Below are 8,895 nucleotides of genomic sequence, written 5' to 3'. Positions count from 1 at the left end.
ATCCTCTTACACAAATACTTATGCATCATACGATTCATTTAATTTATTTTTACCAGGTGGCTTTGCTCCGACTTGTTTCTCAGTGCTTGAAATGCTGCCTTGTTTATATTTATCTTTCTGGTACATTTTGTTTGTGTCATGGTTATCATAAGAACCCCTAGACGATAAGGACATTGCCTGCCTTGTGTTAAAGAAAAATAAAAACCAATTGGTTAAATTGTCAAGCTTGCTTTCCTGGAATGCAGCAATAGCAGCCTTGACTGTGGCCAAGTTAATGTTGTGATGCACAATGTGTTCATTCTTTGACAGAATACTTGAGCAATATACAATACAACTGCTTTAAGTTATAAGGTAATAAGCATGTTGACCTGACACAAACAACAAGAACACACAAGTGTTCGTTTCTGAAATGACATTGAGCGTAATGTAATGGTACTAGATACTGCTTTGGTACAAAGCTAACTGTATTTTGTTTTACTGGAATTAATTGCTGTAGGTATATTTTTATAGAGAGTGAAAAGTGCCCTTAAGACTGTATAAAAGGAATCCCCATCCCCATTCAGGAATTCAGTTATAAAGCTGGAAAAGGTTCTACTCTAACATTTTTTTACAAAAGACTCAACATATATATTTTAGGTTAGCCATTCAAAGAATCTTCCTAAAGAAAGTAGTCTAACTGTGGGTGATGACATTTGGGTTTATTTCCCCAAATCATTTTGTATGGGGACTCCTAGGAGGCTCAGTTGTTTGAGTATCTGACTCTCGATTTCAGCTAAGGTCATGATCCAGGGTCTTGGGATCAAGCTTTGCATCTGGCTCCGTGCTGAGTGTGGAGACTGATTATGATTCTCTCTCTCTCTCTCTCTCTCTCTCTCTCTCTCTCTCTCTCTCCCTCTGCCCCTCCCCTGCTTGTGCTCTCTCTTTTTGTCTCTAAAAATAAAAGAGGGGCGCCTGGGTGGCGCAGTCGGTTAAGCGTCCGACTTCAGCCAGGTCACGATCTCGCGGTCCGTGAGTTCGAGCCCCGCGTCAGGCTCTGGGCTGATGGCTCCGAGCCTGGAGCCTGTTTCCGATTCTGTGTCTCCCTCTCTCTCTGCCCCTCCCCCGTTCATGCTCTGTCTCTCTCTGTCCCAGAAATAAAAAAAAAATTTAAAAAAATAAATAAAAATAAAAGAAAAATAATGACATCATTTTGTATGTACATTATTTCATAGTGTCATAGTACCAGAATATTTTTAATATATTTTTTAAAGTTTTTCTTCTTTATTTTGAGAGAGAGAGAGAGAGAGAGAGAGAGCGAGCACATGCTGGGGGAGGGGGAGAGAGAGAGAGAGAGAGAGTGAGAATCACAAGCTAGCAAACTTCACACTGACAGCACAGAGCCAGACTCAGGGCTTAAACCCACAAACCATGAGATTGTGACCTGAGCCAAAAACAAGAGTTGGACGCTCAACCAACTGAGCCACCCCAGCACCCTATACCAGAATATTTTCTTGACTCAAACAACAGAAAAACAAAAGAAGCCTGTGAATTACGGGATTTGCCAATGAGGTTTTTTTGTATTTTCCAACATAGCCATTGTGGAGGAGGATTCTATTGACCAGACTTCCTTATGTAGCTGAAAGACCCTAGAATGAAGAATGGTAATTTATGATGTTATGCTAATGTATTAGAAGTACCTCTCAGGGTCCTCCCTCACTTCAGTACTATGCCTGTCTACAGAATGGAGTTCACTAATCAGAACTCCAACGTACACATGGAACACTGCAATCTCACAGGAACAGGTAGCATTATTTATTTAGAAATTCCTAGTATTCCTTTGTAATAAACAAGCATTCTCATCTATTGGTTTAATATAGACTTGAAATTACAAAGCAGCCAAATCATTTCAGGTCAAACCACCAAGAATAAGTTCTTGAACCCACCAAGGTGAGACAAGACTTTGATTTGCATTGGCAGAAATAAAGTGCAGATGATCCTTACAACCATGCTTTAAACTGAATGCCAACTTCTTTCCATCAATGTAGCCAATTGTTTTTGTCACATCCTAGTTAATAAGCAGTTAAGGGAAATACTTATAAATAATGTTGTTTTTACAAAGCTAAGAATTTAGTTTCTATATCCTTAATTCATTCCTTCTAAATTTAAGCGTCAATATTCAGAATTTCTCTAATACCCTATATTTCTTTATGATATCAAAATTATCATCATCACATTTGTATAGACAGTAGAGCCATCTCATGATTCCATAGGCAAAGAGAAAACACACTTGCAAAGAAGTAACTCCCTTTGAGGCACCTGGATGGCTCAGTTGGTTGAGCGTCAGACTTTGGCTTAACTCATGATCTCGTAGTTCCTGAGTTTGCATCCTGGGTTGGGCTCTATTGAGCTGACAGCTCAGAGCCTGAAGCCTGTTCAGATTCTGTGTCTCCCTCTTTTTCTGCCCCTCCCCCACTCATGCTCTGTCTCTCTCTTTCTCTCTCTCTCAAAAAAATGACTAAACATTAAAAAATACTTTTAAAAAAAGTATTTTCCCTTAAAAAATTCCCTTAAATTTTTTTTAATGTTTATTATTTTTGAGAGAGAGACAGAGAGCAAGCAGGGGAGGAGCAGAAAGAGAGGGAGACACAGAATCTGAAGCAGGCTCCAGGCTCTGAGCTGCCAGCACAGAGCCTGACACGGGGCTCAAACTCACAGACTGTGAGGTCATGACCTGAGGTGAAGTTGGCTGCTCAACTGACTGAGCCACTCAGGTGCCCCAAAGTAATTCCCTTTACCGCAATGGAATCAAGGCATTGTTTTCTCTCTGATGGAATGACCACAAGTCCAAGGGTTGGGGTAATTTACCTATGACACAGCCTCAAACTTTATATTTTTGGCAATTGAATAATGTTATTTACATAAAAAAATAAAATTCAATTTTTCAAATGACTTTTAATCAAAATAGAAATTATGTATCAGACATATTCATTCTTATTTTGCTTAAGGGGGTTGACCTCCATAGTTCAAGAGTTTTGGGGGGACACCTGGGTAGCTCAGTCGGTTAAGTGTCCGGACTCTTGATTTCAGCTCAGGTCATGATCTCATGGTCATGAACTTGAGCCCAGCATTGGGCTCTGTGCTGGGTGTGAAGACTACTTAAGATTTTCTCTCTGCCCTTCCCCTGCTTGCGCTCCCTCTCTCTCTCTCTCCTTCTCTCTCTCTCAAAAAAAAAAAAAAATTTTTGTAATGTGGAATTCATCTGTGAACTTTTGTCACATGATGTGTTCTGTGAATATTCATACTTTTAAATTACCTAAGACCACCTAGTTGGCTGAGTCAGTTAAGCATTAGACTCTGATTTTAGCTCAGGTCATGATCTCATGGTTCTTGAGTTCAAGTCCCATGTCTGGCTCTGCACTGACAGTGTGGACCCTGCTTGGGATTCTCGCTCTCCCTCTCCCTCTGTCCCTCCCCTGCTCACACTATCTGTCTCTCTCTCTCTCTCTCAAAATAAATAAACTTTAAAAAAATAATAAAATAAAAATTAAAAAATAATAATAAAATAAAATAAAATAAAATAAAATACTTAGATAATTGGCTGTATCAAAGCATGAAGCACCTCTTTGCCCTGTCAGGAAAGATACAATTGCTTCTTAGGGCTTGAAAGAAATATGTCAGTTGTTGTATTAAAGATTTAAACAATAAAAAAAAAAAGGTTTCATCTCCAAATAGTAATCCATGGGAAAGAACTTACAAAAGGTGACCATTTAAGAGAAAAGGAGAATATGAATATGTCTACCTTTCAAATTTATGAATTTACAGGTATGGGGAGCTAGAGTTTCATAAATGTTTTCTATGTTATTTGACATAATATTCTGTTATTAATCTTTGAGAACCTGGAGCACTGCAGAAATTATTAAAATACCAACTTGAATTATTTTCATTGGATAAGAAGCAAGAAACCCTGGTATATTCTGAGACCAGAAAGTAAGACTGTAAATGAAACTTACAAACATTTACATGCCAAGTAGTTTGTAGGATAGGGGAGAGCAGAGGGAGACTGTAGGCAAAATCATGCTAAAAAAGACATGAGAGCTCTCCCATGAGAGTTGTATTTTTTGTGACAGTGATAATAAAGGAGACACCAATAATTATTTGTGCATCTTTTATTGAAAATTCAAAAAGGAGTCTTTATTCAGGCATAAAATATGAAAAATTCAGAAACATAAAATTAAAATACATTCTGAATATAGGTAGGATATAAGATAATGGTTAAGGATATGAGCTGCAAAGTCAAGGAAGCCACTTGCTATTGTTTAAGCAATTTGTTGAGTTTTAAATTTTCTTTACTGGGGCACCTGGGTGGATCAGTCCGTTAAGCGTCCACTTGATTTCGCTCAGGTCATGATCCCAGGGTCATGAGATCAAGCCCTGCATCAGGTTCTACACTCATTGTGGAGCCTGCTTAAGATACTCTCTGTCTCTCTGCCCCTCTCCCCCACTCATGCTCTCTCTCTCTCTCTCTTTCTCAAATAAAAAAATAATTAAAAATTTTAAAAAAATAAGTTAAAAAAACTTATTAATAAATATAAATTTCTAGAAATTTCATTCAGTCATTTTTAATTTATAATTTATGTAAGACAATCTCCACTTATTTTAGGTGTACAATTCAAGATTTTGAGAAAACGTGGAGTGGTGTAATCATCGTGATGATTCAGTTTTAGAACAATCCCATGACCTCAAAATGTTACCTCATACAAGCTTACAGACTATCTATGCTGTCACCACCCTCTGCAGCCCTAAGACAAAGCTACCTGAGAGTAAAATTGCTAGATTGGATGGTTAAGTGAAGGCTAAATGTTTTAGAAAACTGCCAGACTGTTTTCCAAAGTTAGCTGTACCCACCAGCGATGTATGAGGGTTCTAGCTGCTCCTGTTCTCACCAAAAGTTGATATTGTCAACCTCTTTCACGTTGGCCATTCTAATGGTTACATAGTGTTATCTTACGTAGTTTTAACTTGCATTTTCCTAACGACAAATAATGTTTAACACATTTCCATATGTTTATTGGTCAGTCACGTGTTTTCTTCAGTAAAGGTCTGAACTAAAAATGGACAATGGCCTGACCACATAGGACAGTGCATTGACTGACAACTTCTGCTGCAACAAGTCCAAGAAGCCAAATAACAACACTGCACCAATGGGCCCAGAAAGGTCAGGAATTGGTCAATAATTGCCAGCTTTCCTTATTTATGCCTCCGCTTTCAACTCAGAACCAAACAGAAGGCCAAATATTCTCCCAAACCAATTACAGTGGCTGCCTGACTTCCAGTTAGCCCCCCTCCAGCTGTTCCATGCCAATAATCTCTCATCCAAACATGTCTGAAACCTTTGCCCTTTTTCACTATAAAAATTTCCCATTCTTTTGCCTGCCTTTAGTCTCTGCCCAAGTCAAATGATGGTGGCTAACACCCTTTGCAGTAGCAAACTCTCCCTATTAGGTGTCTTCTGGGTTGTCTTCATTTATTTTTGAACTGGTGAAGTGACTATTCAAACTTTTGTGCATTCTTAGGGGGAGTTTTGTCCTCTTATTATTAAGTGATAAGTTTTCTTTAATTATTCTGGATATGTCTATAATCAAATACATGATTTGCAACTATTTATCCCACTTTGTAATTTATTTTATTTTCAGATGGTATCTTTTGAAAATCAAGTGTTAAATTTTGATGAAGTCCCAATGTGGTGATTTTTATTTATGAATGATGCTTTTGATGTTATAGTATGGAAATCTTAATTAATGTATAGTCATAAATTGTTTCTCTATATTTTTAAAGAAATTTTAGTGTTTTTGTTCTTACATTTATTTCTACAGTCCATTTTGAGTTAATTTTATGTAAAGTATGAGGAGACAGACCAAGTTTTGTTTGTTTGGATATTCAATTAACATAGCACCATTTATTTAAATTATTATCTTTTCCCTATGTAATCTTCTTGGCACCTTGGTCAAAAATGACTTGATCATAAATGTGTGGACATATTTCTGGGCTCTCTATTCTGTTCTGTTTATATGCCAACCTGTATGCCAATACCATTGCCTTGATTATTGCAACTTTACCTAAACTTTGAAAACTGGAAGTTTAAATTCTCCCAACTTGTTCTTTTAAAAATAGCTTGATTTTTGTAGGTTCTTTTCTTTTCCTATATATTTTAGGATTAGCTTGTTAATTTCTACAAATAAACCTACTGGAATTTTCATAGGGATTGTATTGAATATGTAGATCAATTTGAGGAGAATTCTATTTTTATGTTGTTAATTGATAGCATATAAAAATACAACTTTTTGTGTGTATTAGCCTTGTATCCTGCAACCGTCCTGTACTCACTTATAGTTCTAGCAGATTTTTTTTTGGTAGAATCCATAGATTTTTGTATACAAATTTGTGCATCTGAATGATCCATCCATTCCAATCAGTATGCTTTCTGTCTTCTTTTTCTTTTCTTTTTTTATGTTTTATTTATTTATTTTTGAGAGAGAGAGAAAGAAAGCAAACAGGGGAGGGGCAGAGAGAGAGGGAGACAGAATCCCAAGCAGGCTCCATGCTGTTAGCACAGAGCCTGATGCAGGACTTGAATTCATGAACCATGAGATCATGACGTGGGCCAAAACCGAGAGTCGGGCACTTAATCAACTGAGCCACCCAGGAACCTCTCTGTCTTCTTTTTCTGTTTTTCTTTTTATTTCACTGTCTATAACCATAACCACAATGGTGAGTACAAATGGTAGAAGTAAATATGCTTATACTACTCCTTATCTTAAGGGGAAAGAGTTGAGTTCTTCACTGTTAGCTATGATGGTAGCTGTTAGGTTTTTTTTAGCTGTCCTCTAACCGATTGAAGAAGTTCTCTTCCATTCCTAGAGTGCTGAAATGTCCTCTCATGAATGGCTATTAAAATGTTTAAATGTTTTTGTGGTAAAATATACAAAATATAAAATTTACCTTTTAGCCATTTTTACATGTACAAGTAAGCACCACTAAATATATTCATATCGTTACACAACAATTACTACCATCCATCTCCAGAACTTTTAATTTTCCCAAGCTGAAAGTCCAGACCAATTAAACAATAACTCCCCAAACCCTCTTTCCCTCAGCCCCTGACAACCATTATTCTATTTTCCGTTCTGGGTACCTCATATATGTGAAATTATACAATATTTGTCCTTTGGGTCTGGCCAATTTCACTTAGTGAAATGTCTTCAAGGTTCATCCACGTTATAGCATCTGTCAGAATTTCATTCCTTTTTAAAGTCAAAAAATAATTCCATTTTATCACATGTTTTATCCATTCATCTGTCAACGTACATTTGAGTTGCTTCCACCTTTTCGCTATTGTGAATAATGTTAACATGAACATAGTAAGCAAATACTCTTTTGAGTCTCTGCTTTCAATTCTTTTGGATATATACCCAGAAGTAGAATTGCTGGAGCATATGGTAAGTTTATTTTTAATTTATTGAGGGGCCACTATACTGTTTTCCCTAGAGATTGTACAATTTTACATTCCCACTAGCAATGTATGAGGATTCCAGTCTCTCCACATCTTCACCAACACTTGTTATTTTCTGTTTAGTTTTGTTTTTTGTAATAGCCATCCTAATGAGTGTAAAATAGCTCATTGTGGTTTTGACTTTCTGTATCTATTAAGATGATCATACTATTTTTATCTTTAATTCAATGCATTAATATAATGAAAGATTAAAATAATACATCAAACTGAAAATCTTTTGCATAGCAAAAGAAACAACAAAATGAAAAGACCACGTATGGAATGGGAGAATTCCATTATCCTAATGACTTGCATTACCCTAATGACTAGTGATATTGAACATCTTTTCATGTTCTTATGAGCTATCTGTGTATTTTCTTTGGAGAATGTCCATTTCTTTTTCAGAATCATTGAGATGATCATGTGTCATTTTTTCCCCCTCCATTCTCTTAATGTGGTATATATCTCTGGTTTTTCTGTTGAATAATTCTTGCATCCCACTTGGTCATGGTATATACTCCTTTATTATGTTGTTGAATTTAGTTTTCTACTATTGTGTTGAGCATTTTTTTCATCAATATTGATAACATCTTAGGTTGTTTCCATGTTTTAGCTATTGTAAATATTATTTCAATGAATGTGGAGTGCAGATACCTCTTTGAGATAGTGATTTCTTTACCTTCAAATACATACCCAGGAGTGGAATTGCCTGATCATATTCATTACTTAATTTTTAATTTTTTGAGGAACTTCCATTGTTTTTCCACAGTTGCTATACCGATTTACATTCACACAAACAGTGCACAGTGTTTCCTTTTCTCTATCTCCTGGCCAGCACTTGTTATCTCTTGTCTTTTTGATAATAGGCCAGTCTAACAGATGTGAGGTGGTTATCTCACTGTGGTTTTGATCTGCATTTCCCTAGTGATTAGAATATTCAGCACATTTTCATGTACTTGTTAGCCATATGAATATCTTTTTCAGGAAAATCTCTGGACAGGTCCTTTGACTATTCTTAGTTGTATTATTTGTTTTTTGACTATTGTATAAATTCTTTATATTTTTTAATATTAAACACTTATCAGACATGTAGTTTGTAAAATATTCTCCCATTCCATACGTGGTCTTTTCATTTTGTTGTTTCTTTTGCTGTGCAAAAGATTTTCAGTTTGATGTATTATTTTAATCTTTCATTATATTAATGCATTGAATTAAAGATAAAAATAGTATGATCATCTTGATAGATACAGAAAAAAACCACACTTGACAAAATTCAAAATCCATTTATGATAAAAACTCTGAACAAACTGAGTATAGAAGGAATGTACCTCAACATAATAAAGGCCATATATGACAAGTTCATGGGC

The sequence above is a fragment of the Acinonyx jubatus genome, chromosome B1, assembly GCF_027475565.1.
Source record: "Acinonyx jubatus isolate Ajub_Pintada_27869175 chromosome B1, VMU_Ajub_asm_v1.0, whole genome shotgun sequence".
In the NCBI taxonomy this organism is placed as follows: Eukaryota; Metazoa; Chordata; class Mammalia; order Carnivora; family Felidae; genus Acinonyx; species Acinonyx jubatus.
Note: the sequence above shows the minus strand (reverse complement) of the source record.